The 26,039-nt window shown below is 33.4% G+C and overlaps 1 protein-coding gene and 1 pseudogene across 2 annotated transcripts in view; both read left to right on the top strand.

Annotated features, from left to right (window-relative positions):
• The window catches only part of ZNF804A (zinc finger protein 804A), a 272,430-nt gene that overhangs the window by 147,217 nt on the left and 99,174 nt on the right, over positions 1–26,039 (top strand). The window lies entirely within an intron of this gene.
• Positions 15,145–23,593, top strand: LOC123643769 (annotated as a pseudogene). Its single transcript, XR_006736921.1, has 2 exons — positions 15,145–15,172; positions 22,906–23,593. The product of XR_006736921.1 is annotated as a ferritin heavy chain-like (transcript).

The raw sequence follows: 26,039 nt of genomic DNA, 5'->3' as shown, positions 1-26,039 counted from the left end.
CTGATAGAATTCAGAGAAAGTCTGTAGTTGAATTAATCATAATATACTAATATTAATTCTTTACTTTTCTCAATTGCATCATGATTATGAAAGCTGTTAACATTAGGGAAAACTTGTGACGGGTACCCAGGTACTCTGTATACCACTTTTTCATCTTTTCTGTGAATCAAAAATTATTCCAAAATTTTAAAAAATGTTTTTAAAAGGAAATAGAATGGCAATACTAAATAGTGACTCTTTCCATGTTTAGGGCCAATAAAAGATACAAATTACCTGGGTGCATTAGGGGTGTTAAATGATTTTTTTTTTTTACTAATACTTTACGAATGCTACTTTATGTCTTATGCAAAATTGAAATTTAAAAAATCAATACGAGTGATAACTTTACATACTACCAAAATAAGGCATATACATCATATATAAATACACATGCATATATACATATATACAATTATTTTTCATTAAATTATCTAGAACTTTCTATTGGGATAATAGAATCAAGTTAAATCTCAGATAAATTCACTTAAAAATAATTTAATTTCTGAACTCTGTCTCTACTGTATTGGCAAGAGCTTTAGAAAAGCATAATGTATGTTTAAAGCAGAGCATAAATGGCCATAATGTGTGACTTTTTAGGTGCTATGTTATATACTAGTCAAACATATGGTAACATTTATTTAATAGTTCACCATACAAAGGTATCACAAAGCCCTGCCCTCTTTTCCTTCTTCAACAAACAGAGGAACTCTGTCAAGTGTTGACTGTATTTGGCTACAGGCTTAGAAGAAACGGTGGTCTCATCTGTAAAGGGTTGAACCCACTGCCTGGAACATGACATGTTTCACAAGTGTTGGCTACAATTTAACTTGCATTTAATTTACTTTTCTCTTTGTCATATAACTAAAACCAAATTTGTGAGTGTGTGTATATGTGTGTGTGTTAATATCATATGAGTTAGTAGGCTTCAGAGAGTCAAATAATATTTCTCTTTTTGAGTTCTGATTGGAAATACTTTTCACAGAACTTAAATTAGGTTTACTACCTCAGCATATTTTACTTGAGGTATGTTTGAAAGTCAGGACATAAAGTTGTTTTGTGATTTCTGTAGAAATTTTGACAAACATAAAAGTGGCATAAAGCCATTATGCATACAAGCAACCACAGTTGGGATATTTTTGGTCTGTCAAGTTTGCATTTTTAAAAATGTTGTAAGGCTTTATGAAAAGAAAAATTGGTTTTTCCCCAGTTTTGTTATCTCTTTCTTTGAATTTCAGGATAAATTTGTAAATCAAATTGTGTTCAGCAGGTTTGCTCGAACTAGAAGCTTAAAGCTCTAAGCACTATTTTTAGGCACATGTGTAGTCTGATGTACAAAAAGTGATTAAAATAGCGTTGTGAGTTTTTAGTGCAATACTGGGAATACAATATAGTATTAATAGTCTATTCCAATACATATTTATAAATATAATGGGAAAATCAATCTAGCAATTATTAATTGAGTCCTTTATGTTTAGTTACTATGCCACAGACTTGGAAGGCCAGTAGGAAATAATAAAACATAACTAAAAAAACCCCACAAAAACAAGTTCTCAACTCTGCCAATATCACCACAAATGTCCAAATAAATTTGGGGCAATATTTGTAAATGCCACAATGAAAGTATATGTTGCATACAGAAAGAATATGATAGAAATGTCTCAGATTGTTCAAGGGTGTTAAGGTTGTGTCTATTAACTAGAACTTAGAAGGACTTTTGGGATGTTGTATGGATCTGACAGTATGCCTGGCTGCTAGTTATTTCAGGTCCTTGATGAGATTTTGAGACTTAAATTATGAGACTAAGCTTTTGATATAACCTTCTCAAGGAGGCTGTATCCTCAATCTTTCCAACCCAGTGGAAGCATATTCTATAGTTTATAACTTCCCTCAAACTGCTGATATACAGCTTAGTTGCTGAAAGGAGGATGAAGGAAGATATTTCTGTCACATTCCACAATGTCTCTTTTCCTTTTTTTTCACATTTTCCGCATTCTCTCTATCTTCTTACTATATGCCAACCCATGGCCTTTCTTGGTGCTGGTCTCTCTGCTTTGGATAGCAATGCCTAAATGACATTTTTGCCCATGATTATATTAATTCAGCACATTTTTATTGAGCACCTACTAGTTACTAAGCATTGTTCTCAGTGCTAATAATACAGTGATATGCAAAACAAACTCCTGGATCTAAATGAATACATCTTACAAGGTAATGCATGTTACAAAGAAAAATAAATGACAGAATTGGTTTTGACTTTTTTAAAAACTGGTTGATATTCTATTTCACAAGATGCCATCTACTCTTAACACATCTAAAGACTAATATCTCCTAGAGAAATAATTTATTCAGTCACTTATTTCTTTATCTGTTTATGTATTTGTTATTTAACTGGACATGAATATTTTAAGACATAGCTACTTAAAGACAGGACTAGTCTTTTGTGTTGGATGCCAAAGCTTCTTTGTATGAACTGTTTTGACAGTCCTGTCTAGACCACCTAAAACATTGATACTCCATCTGGAGGACAACAGTTTATTGGAAGAGCCATACCTTTAAAACTACAAGAATATTATCTGGAGCACAATTATTCCTCAATAGGAAATTACATAATTACAGAGGAGAAAGACTTAAGAATAACTGGAAGATGGATCCCTTAGCCCAGTGTCTCTGAGTGCTCCCTCAAAGTAAGAAATGCCAAAAGATACATATAGCTATAGCAAAGACAATGTGTCCACTCAAGTGAAAGATCCCATTTATTTGACCAATAAATTGCTTTATAGCATAGGATCTTAAGTTAATTAAACACCACAGTGAATAATAGTTCTCAGACTACATATGAAACATTGTGTTTATCAAATGTCTGCAAAAGAGTATCCCTTTGTAAAATATTAACACTAGGTGACAAGCGGAAAAGTGAGATACAATTCTTCCCAAATTTTGTCATCTGCTAGAAGAGGTAAATCTGTGAAGAAACTATTCATATAATACATCTAAATGAAATGTGAATTAAAAGGAGCATAAAAGCAAATGAAGGAAAAGTTAATTTGATCTGAGGTGCAAAAAAAAAAAAAAAGAAAGAAAGAAAGAAAAACCTTGTAAGGAATAAATATTTGAAGTTAGCCATAAAGAATGAACAGGATATCTATGGGCAGAAAAAAAATTGAGATTTTCATGATATTTCATTATAAGAATGCCAACAAATCATTGGCATTTCAAATTGTGATGCGATAGTAAAAGTCTTAGAAAACATGTTCTGTGAGGACTAATTGGGGAGTCTGCAAATGTTAAGCAATAAGAGAAAACAATATTTAAAAGATTTCTATGCAGGGGAAGAAAGAGGCTCGTCTTTTAGAGAGTAGGAATTGAGTGGAGCTTTAAAGGAAATAGATTAAAGTTCTATAATATTGAACATTCTATCTGCCCAGTCAGGGTTCTTATTTACAAGCAATAGAAACTCTAACATAAGAAGAAAAGGAAATTAAATACAGCTATTTTTTCTCAAATAGATATTACTATAATGACATAGCTCACTTTAGAGAAAGATGATTGAAATATATATTAAAAACTTTATAACATGATTAAATAGCATTAAAATACAGTAATTAAATATACATATTTTAAATTATATTGCAGTTAAAATTTCCATGTAAACATTTCACTAAGCGATGACATTTTTAAGACAGATTATACAATCCATGTTTTATAGTCATTTAGTTACTAATTTAGAAATTTATCTTTAATCATGAATTTATAATTATAATCTATAAGTGAGACACAATCTGCTATATTAACATACTTATTCTCCTTAGTTGAAACTCAAAATTTCTGAAATTCTAGGGAATTCAATGTCTACACAAGATGAGAAGGAGAATAGAGGGTCAGTTTTGTAGTAACTTAACAGTTATGCTTCCATGATAATCCAGAGTAGGGGGGGAAAGTCCAGGGACTAGCAAAGCTTTTTGTTAATCAAACTAAAAGAAACAAATATTAATGGCGTGAATGCAATGGAGGTTATAAACTGAAGTTTGCTGAAGGTATTCTTCTAGCTATGTGTCAGGCTTAGTGTATAGTTGATATTGAATTCACCACTTGCACCGACCAGAAGAATCTATCCATAGTGAACTGCATATACAATTCTAATTCAGAACATGCTCTAAACACGGTGATATAAAGTCATTATTTTTCACTTAATACTAAATAAAACATTTTTAAAAACATTCACTTATTTAGGGAAATGCAATTCAAAACTGCAATGAAATATCACCTCACATCCATTAGGTTGGATACTATCAAAAAAAAAAAGAAAGAAAAGAAAGAAAAGAAAAGAAAAGAAAAGAAAAGAAAAGAAAAGAAAAGAAAAGAAAGAAAGAAAAGGAAAAAAGAAAAAAAAACAAATGTTAGTGAAGATGTGGAGAAATTGGAGCCCTTATGGATTGTTGGTACAAATGTAAAATGGTGCTACCTCTGTGAAAAACAGTATAGTGGTGCCTCAAAAAGTTAGAAAGATGACCCAGCAATTTCACTCCTGGGTATATATTCAAAAGAATTGAAAGCAGTATCTCAGAGATATTTGTATACCTTTATTACTCGCAGCATTATTCATAATGGCCAAAAGGTGGCAGTAACCTGCTATGAACTATATTGCATCCCCCCAAAATTTAGAGGTTGGAATCCTAACCCCCCACTGGGACTGTATTCAGAGATAGGGCCTTTAAGATGGTAATTAAAGTTAAATGAGATCATAAGGATGGGGCCCTAATCCAATAAGACTGATATCCTTATAGAAAGAGGAAGAGGCGCTAGAAGCATCCTCCCACAGAGAAAAAGCCATTTGAGGACACAGCGAGAAGGCAGCTCTCTGTAAGGCAAAGAGAGACATCTAAGGAGAAAGAAACCCTGACAGCTCCTTGATGTTAGACTTTCAGCCTCCAAAACTGAGGAATAAATTTCTGTTGTTTAATCTATCCAGTTGGTAGTATTTTGTTACAGCATCCCTAACTGACTAACACACAACCCAAATTTCCATGGATGGATGAATGGATAAACAAAATGGAGTATATGCACAGAATGAATTACTATTTATCCTTAAAAGGAAGGAAATTCTAACACATACTACAACATAAATCAACCTTACGGACATTGTGATAAGTGGTGTAAGCCAGTAACAAAAAACAAGTACTATATGATTCCACTTAAATGAGACATCTCAAGTAGTCGAACTTCTAAAAACAGAAAGTAGAATGGTAATTAGCAGGGGTTGAAGGGAGAGGAAAATGGCGAGTTGTTTAATGGGTATAGAGTTTTAGTTTTGCAAGATGAAAAAGTTCTAGAGAACACACAACAATATAAATGTACTGAATACTACTGAACACCTACCGATGGTTAAGATGGAAAATGTTACTTATGTATATTTGCCGCAAAACTCAAACAAAAAATCACCATTCATTTTATAAAAATGATCATGCTACTTAAAGATAAGTCTTTAAAATATTTTTCACTTTTGCTTTTGAAATTTAAAAGTAAAATGATAATTTAAGTGTTAGGAGTCAAAAACACCTTGAGTAAAATGTAAGGAACTCTAGGGGGTCCACCTTGTTTAAAAGTTCAAATCTTAAAGAAAATCAAAGGGGAAAAAAATGAATGATAATTGTAAGGTAATACAAGATTGTGGCAAATAAATAAAGCACTTGTCAGTGGTTCCAAATCTGTTCACTACTAAAGCATCTTTTTAAACTCCTTATTCCATATTATGGAACAATAAGCTGCTATATATCAAAAACAAAACTTTTAAAAAATTATTTCTAGTTATCATTGCCCTATAACTGGTAACAAAATATATAACTAGCACAATATCATTAATGTTACAGTTGGTCCTCCATATCCATAGATTCCACATCAGCAGAATAAATTATCTGAGGATCAAAAATATTCTAAAAATAAATTAAAAAATAAAAAATAGGCCAGGCGTGGTCACTCACACCTGTAATCCTAGCACTCTGGGAGGCCAAGGCGGAAGGATCACTCGAGGTCAGGAGTTTGAGTTTGCAAAAATAAAAAATAACAATGCAACAATAAAATAATAGATAACAATATAATGTCTAACAACTATTTATGAAATATTTATATTCTATTATATATTATAAGTAATCTAGAGCTGATTTAAAGTATACAGAAAAATTTGCATAAGTAGGTCATAGGCAACTATTATTATGGCATTTTGTATAATGAGCTTGAGTATATGTGGATTTTGGTATCTTCAGGGATCTTGGAACCCATCTTCCATGATATCAAAGGATGACTGTACTACAATATGTTTTAATGACAGCTAATGTAAAACTCCTATTAGACTTTATGAAACATCGAAAATTCATCTTTTAAAGATATGTAGTTGAGAATTTGGGGCACATATAAAGGAAAGATTAATGTCAAGCAATAGTGGTTCTTAAACATACGGGTGCATTGGAATCATCTGGAAAACTTGTAAAAGTGCAGATTACTAGGGCAACCTCCTTGATTTCTATTAGAGTCGGTCTGAAGTGGAATCTGAAAGACCATATTGTTTCTAAGACATTTTCCAGTCATGTTTTGCTGCTGGTCTAGGGACCACATTTTGACAGCCATTGTAATAGAAAATAGGAAGGAATATTAAGGGGTAAGTTTTCAGTTAGGGAAGTTAAAACGTGTCTTATATAACTAAAATACTATAATTCTTGGGTCTTTGTTAATTCATCAAAAAAATTACATTTATATTTATGCACAAATTTAGTAATTTAATAGTATTAAATTACTTTAATTTTAATGACATTTTATACAAATTAAATGATTCCCAAATGATGATAACAAAGCAGGGTTTTTAACATTATTTAATAAATGTATCATTTAGTCTGTATCATTTTAATCACCCTATTTTAACTGCATACATATAAATTCAAGAATCAAATCATCAGCATGATTTACAGAAAGAAGAATATCCTGTATCTAGATTTGATATATAAGCCCTCAACTATCATATTCTTAGTCGGATTATGCTTTTGCTCAAATATTTTATAGTACTTTCCTGTCTTCAAATTTCTCCATATTTTTGCTAACACTTGTTATTAGATATCTTTTTTTGTTATAGCCATGCTAATGAATGTGAAATGTTATCTCACTGCAGTTTTCATTTGCATTACTCTGATAGTTAGTTACTTTAAAAATAAAAATATAAGTGTGTTTAGTTGGTGAAAATGCATTGAGTTATTCCCTTGTGATTTGACTACTCTTCTGTATATTATAATTCATTGGCTTATTTTAAAAACAGTGTCACTGATGACGTACTATGTTGTTCAGGGAAATAGAAAAATATTACTACTCAGATCTATATCATATGTACTTTAAGCAGTTTTTCAAGTATTTTTTTTAACTACTTTGCCATCATTTATTTTTCCAGCTAAAAGCCCTGCCTGTGTCACCTTTGCTGTGTCAATACACTAATACAAATGAAAGTCTTGGAGAATCATTATCTTGGTCTATATTGCAGTTGGTGCACCACTAAGACCATGAGAGAGAGAGAGAGAAAACGATAAACCTGCTAGTAATAATCAGGAAGGGAAACCAAGTAACCGAGTAAGAATAGCTCCAACAAACTAGCATCAAATAGGAAAAGAGAAAAGTAAGCAGAAAACACTATATTGGAGTTTAGTAATAAGGGTTACCATGAATTCAGGAGAAAAGTGGTAGAATTTAGGGCACGATTGATCATGCAGTTCATCTACACACAGAAATCTGGATTGAGAGGTATCGATAAAAGTTAAAAAATACTTAGTCTACTGTCCTCCAGAGACATTTAGTTAAAGCCCTCTGTTCTATCAACTATGTTGAAATTCTGCCTCTTTCAGGTATTTTGGGTATTAGGTAAATGTTAGGAAACGAATCCTACTATTTTATAAAATACTATGGAGAATATATAAAATTTCATTCTGTGGTTTTGTTGGTGACAACCAAACTGGTTTTGTGCTGTTGAATCTTAAATATAATAAAAATATACAGAATTAACATCTATCCACAAGCTCACTGGTAAACATATATAATAAAGTGATAACTTATGTCAAAGTTGGCAAATAAAATCCATGTATATAGCATATGCGTCTTGCTCCTGTCAACATAAAGGAAGAAGATGAAATGTTACAATATACTTCATTACAGGAGAATATAGTATTGTATTTTGAAAAAAAATTATTTCTTTGTGGATTATTCTCGGGTAAAATAAAAATCTGTCTGGGAAGAAGTGGAGAAAATGGAACCTCTTACGTTTTTGTTTATTTTATTGGTTTGGTCACAGATTGTGAAAGAGGACCCTTCTCTCCTGAACACATGCTTTGACTACAGCTCTTCTCTTCTCCATTTGTAGCATAATTGATTTTTCACAGCTTTAATACCTCTCTTAAGGTCCATGTCTGCAGTTTATTAAGACAGATTTTTTGCATGTTAAGATAAAAAAAAACAGCACATGTTCTTCCATCACTAACAAAGTTTTTGAAGAAAAATCAGTTCTATTTTTAACTTTCATTCAAAATAGTTGGTCTAAGTACATCTGGTCTCAGCAATATTTTTTTGCCTTAATCGAGATCGTGTTGGTGGAAGACAAAGAGATGGGTAAATATGAAGATGTGTGGAGAAAATCAAAGTGTGCGTGTGCTTTCTGGATGCCAATAATATCATTGTGGTCAAAAACAAAAGGACTATACATTATAAAGGAAAGATTGATTGCTCTCTTTTTCTCCTTAATGCTGGATTTTGTTTATTTGCATTTTATGTGAAAATGAAATTTGAAAAAGCAAAATAAAAATAGCTATATTTGTTTCATGACAAGATTACAGTAGTACCTGCATAAGAATAATTTTGTGATAGTTATATGATATGCACTTCCTAATATTTCTTTCTCATCTATTTTAAATAATCATGCAAATATGCAATTATGGGCATGTTTAATATGTTCAATAGTATCTAAAATTATTTTGAACTGTTATGAACTTTCAATATGTGCTTGGGCAAAGTTTTTAAAATGTCACCAAAATATATAAACAGCTCACTGAGAACTCATAGTTTCTTTTGAATATTGAATTGTTTATGATTATTTTAAAGAAGACAGGTTACTTACCCAGTTTAGAAAGCTGTGACATGAAACCACAATATCAACTAAGAAAGTAGAGACTCCTCGTTTTCATAAAATAGGGTTAGGTATAGCTATAGTCATTTCGAAATAAAGTCTAAGCTTAGCAAGTGAGTACATGTTGTTCTCTACATGAATCTTAGCTGCCTGCTGTGAAGCTGTAGAATGGAAGCTGTCATTTCTGGATCCTAAATTCCTACTTTAGAGAACACAGTGATATCCTATATGAACGTCATATTATCACGAATTCATGAGCTGATTTCGGTAAATGCTTTTAGAAGACACTTTTCTTCTTCGGAGTTAGGAATATTGTTAAAAAAAAATTGTTCTTCTTTTCATATTCTCAGACAACTTCCCTCAAGCTATCTCCTGCAATTTAGTTCTCCACAGAAGCTTGAATACTTGGTATCTATAATGCCACGGTGAAGGATTTGTTCTGCTAAAGCATTTCCTAGCCATGAAGCAAGATAATATCACACTAATTCTCATTACCAGAAATGAAAATGGCTAAATGGGGTAGACCAATAGATGTTTGGATATGAGGGTAAATCTGTGCTCAGTTAGATACTAACATTTCATGAATGTGTTACCATCTGCAAAAGTTGTAAACTCTAATGATCCTGCAAAAGAATTTTGCTTAGAAATATGATTACATTTCATCATAGTTGTTAATGTTGTTTACAAAACTGATAGGACTAGGATCCTTTTTTTTCTACAAGTATTTATTAAGCACCTTCTCTGTACCAGGCACCATTTTAAATGACACTGAATATACAGAGGGTTAATAAGATAGAGACAATGTTTATACTGTAATGTAGTTTACTTTTTCTTAGAAAAGGGAACAATTAAACAATAAGCAAATAAAAATGCACATGAATGAGGAAATACACAGTAATATCTGTAAAAAATAAAGGGAAACAGAGTTTTCAATAGGAAGTGCCTAGTAGATTTATAAAAGTTTAGGGAAGGCTTCTTTGAGGAAGAAACCAGCGATGTGCCATTGAAACAAATAATACAATGAAAAGAAGAACAAATATAAAAAGACATTATAGTGACTTGGACTAGAATGGCAACAGTAAAGATAGAGAACAGGCTAAAAATTTTGTTCTTAATTTTTGTTTTATTAAAAAGCTCTTGATGAGTGATTAGATAATGCTTTTGAGGTCCAGGTTTTGTTGGCTGTTTTATATAAGCCTCATTATCTTTTGTGTAAACCTCTATGTAAAAGTTAGTACCTTAGAATGAGTAATTATTGCCTCTATTTGCCAGTATAATTATTCACAATTTTTGAAATAAGGCAAATTTGGATGAAACATCTTCCAATGTCATAAAAGGAGCAAAAGCCACCTGAGAATTATCTTGGGAAAGATATTATAATTAATTCACTTGTTATATTGTATTTATTAAAAATCCAGGTATTAGTAAAGTTGCATGATAACCTGTATATTTCTCCAAATGGAACTGGTAACCTCAGGGATTAGAGTTGTTTGTCCTATTGGACATTACCCAGTTATCCTAATATTGTTTAGCACTCTTTAGATTGGTTTGAACATCTGTTTCCCTCATTATTTAATGAGTAGAAACAATTCCTTCACATATGTTTATTTCATATTAATATGGTAATCATGATTTTATTTATTTATTCATTCACTCATTCATTTAGAGACAAGGTCTCACTCTGTGGCCCAAGCTAGAATGTAGTGGCTCAATCATAGTTCATTGTAACTTCAAATTCCTGTGCTAAAGCGATCTTCCCACCTCCGCCTCCCGGGTAGCTGGGACTATAGGTGTGCTGCACTACTCCTGGCTAATTTTATTTTTTTGATATTTTAGAGATGGGGTCTTGATAGTTTGCCCAGGCTGGTCTTGACCTCCTGGCCTTAAGTCATCCTCCTGCCTCAGCCTCCCAAAGTGCTGGGATTGCAGGCATAAGTCACTGTACCTGGCCCTATTTTTTTAAATTAGATTTTAATATGCAAGAGACCTATCTGACATTTGTTGTTATGGTCAGCAGTGTCCATAGCTCTCTTCTTTTTTGCTGATCTATATGTAAGCAACAACAGAGAGCTTCTCCAATGAAATGATTATTCCAGCATATTGGCATAAAATTGTGATGCTTGGCTCTTAATTTTCATCCCAGTTTTTGACTGCTTTCATGGGTCATCTGCATTAACCTAAAAGACACCTCACAGATCTTTCACACCCAAAACTATTAAAAATTTCTTCTATTTTTTTCAGTCACTCACTTACGTAATAACCAGCTGGATTCAAAGCCATGCCATCTCAGAAATCTTTAAGTCATTTATCCTAATTTCTGGTAACAGATTCTTATCCTTCAGTATCTCAGTTTATACTGCAATTCTACCTCTTTCTGACCCTCAGAAAGACATTCAGACCTTAAACATTTGGTTGACTCTTTTTTAGCTCTTTCTGCAGTTTTCCTTCTCTGTGTGGTTTAAATGACATAAAGTAACTGAACTGCTCTCCCAGCAGCACCTGATTACCTTCACTTCTGTCTTCACTCCATCCTAACCCTGCAGAAGTGCTATATTCATTATTTTACTGCTATCTTAAAAGAGGCTAAGTGCTATTTAACAACCAAAACACTCATGTAGCATTCAAAATCTAAATAAGTTCATATATCTGTTGACATGTTTTTAAAATATCTTTTTTTTTTTTTTTTTGAGACAGAGTCTCGCTTTGTTCCCCGGGGTAGAGTGAGTGCCATGGCGTCAGCCTAGCTCACAGCAACCTCAAACTCCTGGGCTCAAGCGATCCTCCGGCCTCAGCCTCCTGAATAGCTGGGACTACAGGCATGCGCCACCATGCCCAGCTAAGTTTTTCTATATATATTTTTAGTTGGCCAGATAATTTCTTTCTAATTTTTAGTAGAGATGAGGGCTCGCTCTTGCTCAGGCTGGTCTCGAACTCCTGACCTTGAGCGATCCACCTGCCTCGGCCTCCCAGAGTGCTAGGATTACAGTCGTGAGCCACCACACCCGGCCTAAAATATCTTTTAATCAATACTCTCACCTTCTATTTCTTTTAATTACTCTCTTTTTGTTGTTGAATGATTTTATAAAGTTTTTTTTGTGTGTGGGGGGGTTAATTCTCCTATACAGTTTTCCATAGTCTTTTTGTCTTTTTCTTTTCTTCCTCAATGCATTCTTATGGTTTGATGAACCACAGTGTTGATCAACACCATAAGAGTGATTTTGATGAGTTGATTAAAATATTAGCTAAATTCAGTGTGTATTAAAATATAATAGACTAAACAGCATACTGTAGTGTAAGAAATTAATAATTCACTTACAAAATTATAATTGAAATGTTTCTAAAAGGATAATATTAGCTTCTCTGGTATGACTTTTCCTCTATAGTTTAGAGGAATCTACATTATAATAAAAAGATACACCCTTTGCTTCCGCCTGATTCTAGCATTATGCTGCAAAGTAGCTATGTTAAAGCTCCTATGACTCCTGAGTATTTTCTTCCTTTATCTTCAGTTAAGAAGCTTTTGACCTGCACAATTTAGTGGTAGATGATTTTTATAATGATTAATTCTGTCTTATTATATAATTTTATCATTCAATAAATATTCATTGAGAACATACCTCTCAGGAGGCACATAGATCCTGGGCAAAAAGTAGTGTGGAAACTAACAATATCCCACCTGTTATTGGACTTACATAGTAGTGATGAGTCTTAACAAAATGACACACACATGTCAAGCAGTTATGGGGAAATAAAGCAGGATAAGAGGACTGAGGGGGCAGTGGTACAGGTGTTGTAGATGGGATTGTCAGGGAATGCCTGCCATTTGTACCAACTTCATAATTCTGACATGATTAAAAATCTCAACATTGGCAGAATATTGTGCCAATTGCTAGGATTCCTGCATAGTTAATGAAAAACAGCATAACCGGAAATTATCTTTTAAGGTATAACCATTTTCCAATGCTGCCACATTGGCACAGTCTGTAATAATGTGGTCATTACACTAACATTTACTGAGTACCTATACTATGCCAGGCACTATGATTGATGTTCGAAGCACAGAGAAAAATGATACAGACTTTGAACTTAAGAAGCTCAGAGACTAAATTGACAGAGCTTCACAAACTTGGCATTGTATATCTCAGCATCCCAGGCCCACTGAGTCATCTTCTTTGAGAAAGGAATTCAATATTCTATGTTTTTAAAATCCATAAAGACTATTTTGTTGTGGAATCAGAGTTAAGAATAAATGACCAGGGGAGGTATACAACAGCAAATTTCCATCTCAGCATCCACTAACACAATTTCACCACAGTGTTTCTTATTTGTAATCTCTCTGGCTACCACATGACATCATTCTCCTTTCTCCTGCTCTTCCGAAAATGCCTTGGTCGTTCTCAGGTCACTAGGATGTCATATTCTGAGGCTGCAAATGGAGGTTGTATAGTCAGGCTTTTCAGGTGTGGGCATGACAGCTAGTGTGGCTTTGAAGTTGGGTTGACCTCTCATCCGTCATTACTGAGCCACAAACCACCTCTACTTTCACTCTATTTTTTTTGTTATGTTTTGTTTTTTCTTTCTTCCAGGCAAAATATTTAGTATTATAGCTATTGTATTTATTTTGTGTTGCTGTAGAGCTGTTTCTGCTAAGAATTCTTCCACAAGTATGAGGGAAAATGGTCCCCCGTGATGCCCACATCCTAATTCCCAGAAGCTGTGAATATGTTATGTTATATGGTAAAGGGAAAATAAGGGTACAGATGGCATTAAGTGTGCTAATCAGCTGACATTACAATAGGGAAATTATACTGGATTATACAGGTGGCTGGGCCCAGTGTAATCACAGGAGTCTTTAACTGCAAAAAAATTAGGAGGAGTCAGTGTCAGAGTGATGTGAAGTGTGAAATACTTGAATGGCAATTGCTGGATTAGAAGGTGGAAGGGAGCCACGGCTGAGGAATGGGGGCAGCTTCTAAAAGCTGGAAAAGGCAGGAAAGCCAATTTTCCCCTAGAACCCTCAGAAAGTAACACAGCCCTGCAGACACTGATTTTAGCTAAGTGAGACTCACTTTGGACTTCTGAACTCTAGAGATGTAAGACAATAAATTTAGGATGTCTTAAGTGGCTAAATTTATGATAATTTGTTATAGCAGCAAATAGGAAACCAATATACTCCCTAAGGCAATCTTCAGTACAAATAAATTTTGTGATCATTTTTGCCATTAAACACAGCAGCTCCCCAGGCTCGTGAGCTTCACAGGCTCATGTCCATTTTAGAAATTTCCAAATGTGGATATGTTCACAGTGTGTACAGCTTAGACTGTGCCATCTTCATTATAAAGTCTCTTTTAATACTGATTAAGAACATGGCCAGTAAAGCATTCCCAGCACAGTATGTCAGGTTTCACATCTGGCCATGTTGGGTAGTATCTGAGTAGAATTTCATGCCAAAAGGCATGTGGATGCCATTAAAAATAAGAACTAAGTAAAGATGCTAACAAGGCTAAGTCGAAATTGCCACTGAAAGGACTTAATTTTTAGTGGAATTAGTAAATAATAGTTTACATGCTGCATTTTTATTTAAGCTAAAATAGACTTGGAAGATGACAGTGTTGAAAATTATTATCTCTCTTTTACAGGTCAGAAACCTAGGACCTGAAGAATGATTCACAGGAGTGGTTTCTAGTGTTTTTTTTATTGAGGGCGGGGGGCGGGGGGCAGCTTCTTTTTTTTTTTTTTTTTTTTCTTTTTTTGGTGCTTACTACCTTTCAGAACAAACTTAAGTTTAATCATATATAAGCGTAAATGGAACGAAAGGAAAAGTGATAGATGACTCAAAATTCAGAGGTTCAACCTTGTACAAGTCAAGGCAGACTCTGGGGCAAGGGTTTTAACTTCAGAGCTTCTTGTACTGACTATAGTGGAATGAAGAAAAGCCTTTTTATCTTGGAGAGAATATGCCTTCTTTAGATATCCTGAAACCAGGTATGCTAAGTCTTAAAAATTCTGGCTATGCTTTAAAAATTCTCTTCAACAGTGGATTAGGTGTGAAGCAAATGTAATGAGAAAATAAATGAAAGGCTAGGGACTTGCATTTCAATCACAGCTCTGTCTTTAACTTCAATATGAACTGTCAATTAATATTTTGCTCTCCTTGCATCTTGAATTTCTCTCTAGGAGAGGGCTGGTCTTCTGAAATTACAGAAATTCCAGTATCCTGTGTCCTTTTCAGATAATAGTAGCAGCTCAGAGACAAATTTCATAAAGTTTGACTGGGGAGGTATTTTCTATGTCCTTGTCCTTCTCTTCAGGAAAATCTTGGAAATGTGCAATCATTCATTCTTAGAGATTAGCAGATGCCCTGCTCATTGATGTTAGGTCTTGCCAATCAAAATATGCATTTTGTTCCTTCCAGAACCCTAGGTCTCTTGAGGAAACAGAGGCATCATTGCATGAAATGACCCACACATATGATTGTGTACAAAGTTATCTTAATAATTTGATTGACATTTTCTGTTATATTTTGGCTTTGCAATGGGCCAAGTAAATGATGCTTTATTTTCTCCTAGATACAATGCCTACATCATATGATGCCTTGTTTGGACAATAAGGGAAACCAAGCTATACTTTTCCCCAGGATAGAATAATTGTTAAGTAATGTTTAACAGATATTAAATTTATTTGTATCTTTCTACAAAATCACAACCTTTAAGAAAAACAAGATAAAGTACTATTTCATTAAATTTAAATTTTTAATGATTTCTTGGTAATACCACAATGGTTTAAATACTCATCCTGCCATATGAAAATACTTTAAAATATTATTCTTTGGAGATTTGCATTTTCTAAATTCCTGTGGGTACCACAATATACCTTGGCTGCTTAGAGTCAAAAGTGCTATGTGCACATGTTTTCTGTTATTGACGCTACTTGCCCTATTAAACTAAGCTCATCTGTGAATAGATTTTGATAATTATACAAAGGGCTTTAGTTTACATAACTTATACTTCCTTGCATCATCTTTGTGAAAGAGAGAACATCTTTCAGAATTTTTCCCTTTTCATAATCACAGCAGAGAGACAAGAATGAGAAAGAGTTTGTGTTAGTTTTCTAGAGCTGCCATAATAAGATACCACAGCCTGGTTGGCTTAAGCAACAGAAATTTATTTTCTCATAGTTCTGGAGGCTAGAAGTTTGAGATCAAGGTGTCATCAAGGTGGATTCCTCTGAGGCTTCTTTCCTTGGCATATAAATGTCCATCTTCTTCCCACGTTTTCTCATCATTTTCCTCTGTATACGTTTGTGTTCTAATTTCCTCTTCTTATAAGGATACCATTCACTGAATTAGAGCCTACCCCAATGACCTCATTTAATCTTAATTACTTCTTTAAAGCCTCTATCTACAAATATGGTCACATTCCAAGGTACTGGGCATTTGGACTTCAATATAGGGATATTTTTGTGAGGAGGCCACAATTGAGCTCAGAGCACAAGTCTTTTATAATAAGCATTTGATGGTTTTTCAATAAGAAGATATTTTCCTTAAACTCTCCTCACTCTCTAGATTCTTGGTCTCTGAAGTTTAGAATAAGCATAGAAGTCTAACTTGTATTGACTGCCTTGTAGACAACCTGGCATGCTCCCCAGTCTGCACCACTCTATTTTTTTTTGTCATATTTGTTTTAGTAGTGATTCTTTTTTCCCCTGGAATGTGATTTTAAATTTGTTTTCAAAATCTGTAGAAAAAAATATGTACATGTGATTTATTCAATGTTTTTTCAAAAAATGAGTTGTACAACAAGAGTGATTATTTTTTAGGCAATACATTCTTAAGGTAGATAATACTACACTTTAAGAGGAGATTAGAACACAGACAGACCGCATGAGCGATAGGATGTGGGAGGTAGACCACAGAATGTGGCAGAAAAATATCATCGCCCAAAATTTGAAGCGATCTATATTTAAAAAACGAATGAGATTAGTGATTGTCAAAAGCTTCCAAGTTTTTAACATAAAACAGGCAGATCTCTTTATTCTATGTGTTAAATTTGAAGTATCTTTTAAAATATAATAATTATGAAAATTAAAACTAATATACTTCTAGGGAATATTTTTGGAAAAGCAATAGAAACTTTATGTTATACTGAATAATCATTATGAAATAAATTGTAAGTTTTTTAATATTTATTTTTGTCCCTTTTAAAATAGACAGTAGTTCTACGGAGCTACAAGCTCATGTTAGATAATGGATGGACATAAATGTGGAAGCCAGTTTTGTCTCCATCTCCTATGTCTTTCCCTTCTCCTGAATTTTTTTTTTCTATATGGCTTTCTGGTTTATCTCTCAATGGGAACCTTTAATGAATCAGCTTCTCTGGTTTCCCTTGTAAGGTTAAAATTTTAGCATCTTTTTAACTCTGGCAGAACCCCCTCTTCATTGCCCTCACCATAGCAAGTTTAAGCTTGGGGAGACCTTGTGTCTCATTGGTTGCTCCCTTTGTAGCTCATTAAGTGATGACATCCCTATTGCCCCCACCACCCCCGTTTATGCATGAAGATGTCATTGTTTGAATTACAGAAAGTGGTTTGTCAGTTTCTAAATAAATAGGCTGCTTCTTTAGCAGTATTGTATTGCCATAAGAATAATTTTAAGGTGATTACCACATTTAGATTGAATAAAATGTTAAATGTTCTATATTATTTCCAGAATTAGGATATCATTTTGTCTAGTTTTCTTTCTAAATATTGTTTAGTAGTTAATCTCTTATCATGAAAACATCCAATTTGGTTATCAGAATGTTACTACTACACAGGTTCACAGAGAAAGACAAATGGAAAAGTTCTCATAGAAATCACAGTGCTTCATGTTTTAGGTGTGGCTCAAAGCAGTTTTGTTAAGGTGAGCTACATTATTTTTTAAGCATTGAAGGTAGTTTTCTTTATTTTTTATTTCAAAATACTAAGGGGGTACAAATGTTTTTGTTACATGGATAGCTTTTGTGATGCTTGAGTCAGGGCTATAAATGTGCGCATCACCTGAATAGTGTTCATTGTACCCTTTGAGTAGGTTTTTGCTCCTCCCCTCCTCCCCCTTCCCCCTGCTTGATTTCCAATGACTTTTTAAATATTAATATATATTTTATTTTATTTTTTCAGTTTATTTATTTTTTTATTTCAGGAAATTATGGGGGTACAAATATTTTGGTTACATGTTATGACTTTGCCGCATCCCAACCATGATTTGAGACATGCCCTTCCCCCCCCTACAATGCTCACCATGCCCATTAGTTGTGATTTCCAATGACTTTTACTTCCCTATGTACACATGTGTCCTCCTCGGTTAGTCCCAATTTATTAGAGTACATATAGTGTTTGTTTTTTCATTCTTGAGATACTTCACTTAAGGTAATGGTCTCTAGTGCCATCCAAATTTCTGCAAAAGGCATTAATTCATTCTTTTTTATGGCTGAGTAGTACTCCATGGTATACATATACTGCATGTTTTTAATCCACTCATGAATTGATGGGCACTTGGGTTAATTCTACATCTTTGCAATTGTGAATTTTGCCGCAATAAACATTCAAGTGCAAGTGTCCTAAAAACTGGAACAAGACAAGAGTGCCCACTGTCACTATTTCTATTCAGCACATTGCTGGAAGTCCTAGCCAAAGCAATCAGGAAAGAGAAAGAAGTAAAGGGTATCCAAATCAGGAAAGAAGAGGTCAAACTATTGCTTTTCGTTGATGATATGATCTTGGATCTAGAAAACCCCAAAGTCTTCACCAAGAGACTCCTAGAATTGATAAATAAATTCAGCAATGTCTCAGGTTACAAAATCCACATACCAAAATAAGTAGCATTTCCATACACCAATAACAGTCAAGCTGAGAATCAAATCAAAGACTTAATACCATTCACAATAGCTACAAGGAACATAAAATACCTAGGAATATACTTAACCAAGGAGATGAAAGATCTCTACAAAGAGAACTATGAAACACTAAGATAAGAATTCACAGATGACAACAAACAAATGGAAAAACATATCACACTCATGGATCGGCAGAATCAACATTGTTAAAATGTCCATACTACCCAAAGTGATTTACAGATTCAATGCATCAAAATACCAATACCCCATCAAAATACCAATGTAATACTTCACAGATCTAGAAAAAAATGCTTCATTTGGAACCAGAAAAGAGCCAGAATAGCCAAAGCAATCTGAAGCAAAAAGAACAAATCTGGAGACCTCACATTACCAGACATCAAACTATACTACAAGGCTATAGTAACCAAAACAATATGGTATTGGCACAAAAATAGAAGCATAGACCAATAGAACAGACCAGAGCACCCAGATGTAGATATAAAACCATCTACATACAAGCAACTGATCTTTGATAAAGCCGACAACAACATACACTGAGGAAAAGAATCCCTATTCAATAAATGGTGCTGGAAAAATTGGATAGCCACATGCAGAAGAAAGAAATAGGACCCCTATCTCTCACCACTTACAAAAATTAATTAATGATTTTTTACATTAAAAGACTTAAACGTAAGGCATGAAACCATAAGCATTATAAAGGAAAATGTAGGTAACGGCAGTCTTAATTAAGTGCCGTAAGACAACAATTCCTAGAGACTACTGGGTTTCAATCTTTTTTAGCAGCAAGATATTTTTGCCACATAAAATCTTGTATAGATGTATATCTGTTTACCTATATATCCATCCCACATTTATCAGGATGTGTATTAATTAATATGTATTGTTATGCTAATAATATAAATAATAATATAATAATAATATTGATGATATAAATGTGTGCTTATTCTTGTTGGAGGTCTGATCGGCATACAATTCATTCTTCCTTACTTCATTCTCCTTTGCCATATGAATTTTTTTTTTAATGCCTGAGGCTGTGAGAAATGAACTTCACTTTCAGCAACTGAAACTGTGCTGAAACTGCTTGCAAAAGTATCCAGTGTCACAAGATAGTAGCAGGCATGTTGCTACTTTAAGTTTGCAACTAGACAAAACTATAGAGTAGGAGAAAGTTTCTCAGTACTTCAGTTTTCCCTTTTTTGTGAACCTATTGTGTTTTGCTATACATTTTGCCCTCCTGAGCAAGTATTATCACTGATTTTTCTCTGAAATGATTGAACATATTTTCAGTTTCTTAACTCACTACTGTAACAAATATCTGCTTAAATATGACCCATTCCAGGAATGTAGGCATTATAAAAACAACAATGCCAAAAATTTTAAGAAAGTAGAATGTGAGACTTCTATCCATGGTGGATACACTTGGACTTGGATGTTAGGTAGGAGCTTTCCCAGTGCCTCCAAAATCAGGTCACCCATTACTTATCTAAGTTCATCAGGAATATAATTTCCTGCCCAGTAATATACTATAAAATATTTGATACATAAATCTTCATAAATTAATAGTAATTTATTTAAAAAATTAAAGAAGCATTCCAAGTATAAGTACTCTGTGATTATTTTAAGTGCTCTTAAGGGCAATTAATGTAATGAAGTACTAATGAAATCCAACCATATACTTGGACAGTGAAATGTGCCCTGAATAACTAAAATTTTTTATCTGTTAAAACTATTTTTATCATCACACTGTTGGTTATCATGATATTATTGTGGAGGTACAATCATTATTAACATCTTTTTAAATTTTAAGATGGAGACACTTTTATACTTTAAATTCTATATTAACTTTTGAATGGCCAAGCTACATAGAAGCCATTCATCATAATCTATGAAAATCTAATTCAAGGATGAATTTATTAAGAACAAGAAGGTTGCAAAAGACATACATAAATATATAGTTAGATATATGCATATAGATGTACATGTGCATATGATTATACACACATATTTGTACATATTCATATGTATTAAACATATGTACCATATATAGATATGCATATATATGTACATATGAATGTATATATATACATATGTACATACGTTAGACTGGAATTTTGAAAATAGAAATCAGTAAAATGAACTGAAGCAACTCAACTTTTCTCAAATTAAGATCATATCTTCATCTTAGTGAGATAGGATACATTATATTTGATACAGCCAGTGGCATTTGGGGCACAAAAGATCAATACATGTTATATTAGGATCTAGCTGAACTCAGAGGTCAATCACATATTGTAATTCCAAAGAAAAATCCTAACTCTAAAGATATTAAAAGGGCTAACTTTTAAAAAAGTTTACACAAGCCAGTACTTTAGCTTTTTGTATTGCCTATTTTTCCTGCATGTCATATCCAGTCAGTAAGAACTGGGAAATTGGCGAACTTGCTTTTCTTTAGGATTCTCAAGCCAATCAGTAAGTTGTCTCTTCTAGGTTCTCATGTTCTTCAGTTTTCCAACTATTAAAAAAAACATTGAAACATTTCATAAGCAATTCCCTATGACTTTTTTGTCTTGCATAAGACAACAGATGTGAACCAAAATGAATACTGGAAACCCACATTGGACTGGGCATTTTGAATATATGCTAAGTGTTTTAAAAATTTATGTGACTATATCTTCATAATAGTATCATGAAGAAAAAGAATTATCTCCCCCTCTGTGTGTATAAAAAAACTCAAATTTCAGAAGTTTGTTTAGTTTAGTTCATAGCCTGCAATTGAATTAAAGGCTTTGGAATGCGGGTTAGTAGAAGTCCAGTGCCATTGGTCTTTCTCCAGATCTGTTTTGACTGCGCTATTTTGACTAATTCACTAGAGCATAATAAATCAGGAATGTTCTGAGGAGCAATTATTTCCTCTTTTATTATCCTTTAAAAAGGAATAAACATTGATTACTCTCCTGTATAATTTTTATTGATCAACTTTTAACAAGGATTTTGATTTGTCTTCCAAATCTGGTCATAATTTATAATGTATTTTTTAAGTACCTTTATTTTTAGAACAGTTTTATTAATAGATTTATAGAAAAATTGGAATGATAGTACAGGGAGTTATTTATCCCATAATAAATTTCTGCTATTACTGACATTAATATGGTCCTTCTGAGCACAAATATAGAACCAATATTGATACACTATTATTGACCAAAGTCCATACTTTATTCAAATTTCCTTAGTTTTTACTTAAATCTACTTTTATTCCAGGATCTCATGCAGAATAATACATCACATTTATTTGTCATATCTCCCTAGGCTCTTATTGGCTATGGTAGTTTCTCAGATTTTCCTTCTATTTTACAATCTTGCCAGTTTTAAGGAGTACTGATCAAGTATTTTGTAGAATGACCTCCAATTGGGATTTGTCTGATATTCTTCTGGTAATTAGACTGGGGTTATATTAATAAGTTTTGGTTAGGAATGCTAGAGAGCTAAATGCCATTTTCATCACATCAGCACAAAGCTGCATACCATGACCATGACTTATCTTTGTTGATTTTGACCTCAACAGGCTGAAGTAGGGCTTGCCAGGTTTCTTCATTGTACAGTAACTTTCCGTTCTCCATTTCCCCATTCTATATTGTTGTCTTTGGAAAAAGAGTCACTACTCAAGAGTAGGAGTTAAGATCTACTGGAGGGTGGAGTAGCTACGTAAAATATCTGGAATATTTTTAGCATGGGACCTTTGTCTCTAAGCCAGTAGGAAACTATTTTATCAAGTAGAGTACAGTGCATAAATAGATTTTCTTTTCCTGTTGAACTTAAAAACTGCAGTTAGTTCAAAAGTTGCAGGGTATCTGTTCTCCACTTCCTTCAACGAGGCCACCATCAACCGCCAGATCAACCTGGAGCACTATGCCTCCTACCTCTATCTGTCCATGTCTTATTACTTTGACTGTGATGATATGGCTTTGAAGAATTTTGCCAAATACTTTCTTCACCAATCTCATGAGGAGAAAGAACATGCTGAGAAACTGATGAAGCTGCAGAACCAACGAGGTGGCCGAATCTTCCTTCAGGACATCCAGAAACCAGACCATGATGATTGGGAGTGCGGGCTGTATGCAATGGAGTATGCGTTGTGAATCAGTCACTACTGGAACTGCACAAACTGGCCACTGACAAAAATGACCCCCATTTGTGTGACTTCATTGAGACACATTACCTGGATGAGCAGGTGAAATCCATCAAAGAATTGGGTGACCACGTAACCAACCTGCGCAAGATGGGAGCCCCCGAATCTGGCATGGCGGAATATCTCTTTGATAAGCATACCCTGGGAGACAGTGATAAGAGCTAAGCCTTAGGCTAACTTCCCGATAGCCACGGGGTGACTTTCCGTGGTCACCCAGGCAGTACCTGCATGTTGGGGTTTCCTTTACCTTTTCTATAAATTGTACCAAAACATCCACTTAAGTTCTTTCATTTGTACCATTCCTTCAAATAAAGAAATTTGGTACCCCCCCCCCCAAAAAAGCACTAGTATCACAGTTAGGTTGGCTTGTTTTGTTTTTACATTCTACACTCCATACTGTGATTCTTCCACCTTCCAATTAATTTTTTTTAATTACACACATTAAGGTTCACTCTTTGTGCCGTAAAGTACAATAAGTATTTAGGTATTTAGGCAAATATCTACTGCCATATATCCTCCATTACACTGTCATACAAAATAGTTTTACTGTTCTAAAAATCCTCCTAAGTTTCACCTATTCAACCCTTTCACCTTTTCCCCTGAATCCATGGCAACCCCCAATCTTTTTACTCCCCTTATACTCTTGCCATTTCCACAATATTATAGAATAGAAATCAAATGGTAAAAACTTTTTAAATACTCATGTTTTGACTTAGTTATATATATATATAACTATATGTGTGTGTGTGTGAAAATTTGACATTTATTCACTTGTGGAACAGGGACTTAAAAAAAATACTGAGTTAGTGAGTTCCCAAGGCAAAGAATTTGTCTTCTCTAAAACATCCGGGAAATAAGTCTGTTATAAGAAATTATAATTCTAATAAGAGAGAGAAGCTTATTATATAAATAATTAGGATTTTTAGCATTTGCACATATCATCTACAATTCTGTAGAGGATCAAGAAACTGAACTAAGACTTTGAAAATGTTTAATCATCTCTGAATCAAACAACATAGAAGATAAATTCATATCAAAGGGAGTTAGAAAGCATTCACTTTTGTTCCCTGGGATATTTATAGCCATACTAATAATTATTTTTTGTATCCATCACTACTGACTTTAGAAGGCAATTAACAAATGACATTGAATAAGTAAGTAGGCAATCCCTGACCAACTTAGAATAGAACAACAGTGAGTTCTCCAGAGCAGTGCAGAAAAGAAAACACTTGTAACTGCTGCTCTTTTATGCATTCATGAGCCCCCTTTTCCCCATGTCTTTATTTCTCCTTACTAGGGAATTGTTATTAGAAATATAAAAATTTAATATTATTATATTTTAGAATGTATACAATTTTAATCATATAAACAAATGTATGTGTTTAATTTGGACAAAAACATTTTGCCAACATTTTTTAAGCAGCAGATTTCTTTTATCATATTCCTCTTGGGAGTACATTTACTTATGATTTAATAAGTGCTACTAATTGATCATCCCAATCAGGAATGATAAACAATAATTTTTTTTCAAGCAAGATGAAACAATAGGGGAAATTATCATGATGTAAATGGAATGACAGTAGATGTATTATTTAATATACAATTATGCACCATAAAAAACATTTTGATCTATGATGGATCACATATGTGTGTTGGTCACATAAGATTATAATGATGTATTTTTACTGTACCCTTTCCATGTTTAGATGTCTTTAAATACACTAATTATTACAATTGTGCTACAGTTGCCTATGGGATTCAGTATAGTAACATGATGTACCTAAGAGCAATAGGCTATATTATATGGCCTAGGTGTCGAGTGTAGAGTAGGCTATACCATCTAGATTTGTGTATGTACACTCTATAATGTTCATACAACAATGAAATTGCCTAACAATGCATTTCTCAGAACATTTCCCTGTTGTTAAATGATGCATGACTGTATATTAATATGTGACATACACCGTCTGTACAATTTGTGTACACTTGGGCCATTATGTTATTTACATTTTTACAAAAGCATTAAAAAACTGTAGTACAATCTAACTTGCTGCACTGAACCTGAGTTCTAATAAGACTGATAAAGATTTTTTTGTAAAAGAAAAAATTAATATGCCAACAGGATTATTACTGACTAAAAAGGAAAATGAATGTTAAACATATTAAAGTCTTCATTTAAATTGAGTAGAAGTTGCATTGTTATATTTTTGTGAAATTCTACTGAATTTTCAAGTCATGAAAGAAGTGATATGTTCATATATTTTATTTTCAATGATGTGAAAGCAGTAGGATTAGTAGTCTTCTAACAAATATTGTCTGTGTTCTTTCCACATAGTGCCTGTCTAATTTAGCACATGCTGTACTTTGAATATTTTGAAGTAAAAGTACACTAAACATGTATATTAGACCTAAATCAGAAGCAAAGAAAACATTGTAACATTCACTCTAATCATATCACTATTTCTGTCGTGTAACAATAGAATGCTAGAAAATAAAATTGCAGGACACAAACCTCAGTGTCAACTTGTCACCACGTTACATGCAAAGTAGTTATTAAAATCATTATGCTATCAACTTGTGAAGTTTGGATGCACCAAATATAGCAACCTAGTTTAATTGTTCTCCATTTTATTTTGAGTGAAAGAAAGAAAGGAAGGGGGATGAAGAAGTGGATGAAGCTGCATGTTTGAAAGATACTCTTAAAGGCCTTCTATCAAAATGCAATGAAAAAATAATTCTTAGCATGAATAGTGAATAAACGAAGACTTGTTTG

The sequence above is a fragment of the Lemur catta genome, chromosome 8 (genome assembly GCF_020740605.2).
Source record: "Lemur catta isolate mLemCat1 chromosome 8, mLemCat1.pri, whole genome shotgun sequence".
NCBI classification, from domain to species: domain Eukaryota; kingdom Metazoa; phylum Chordata; class Mammalia; order Primates; family Lemuridae; genus Lemur; species Lemur catta.
Note: the sequence above shows the minus strand (reverse complement) of the source record. Positions and strands in the feature narration are given on the sequence as shown.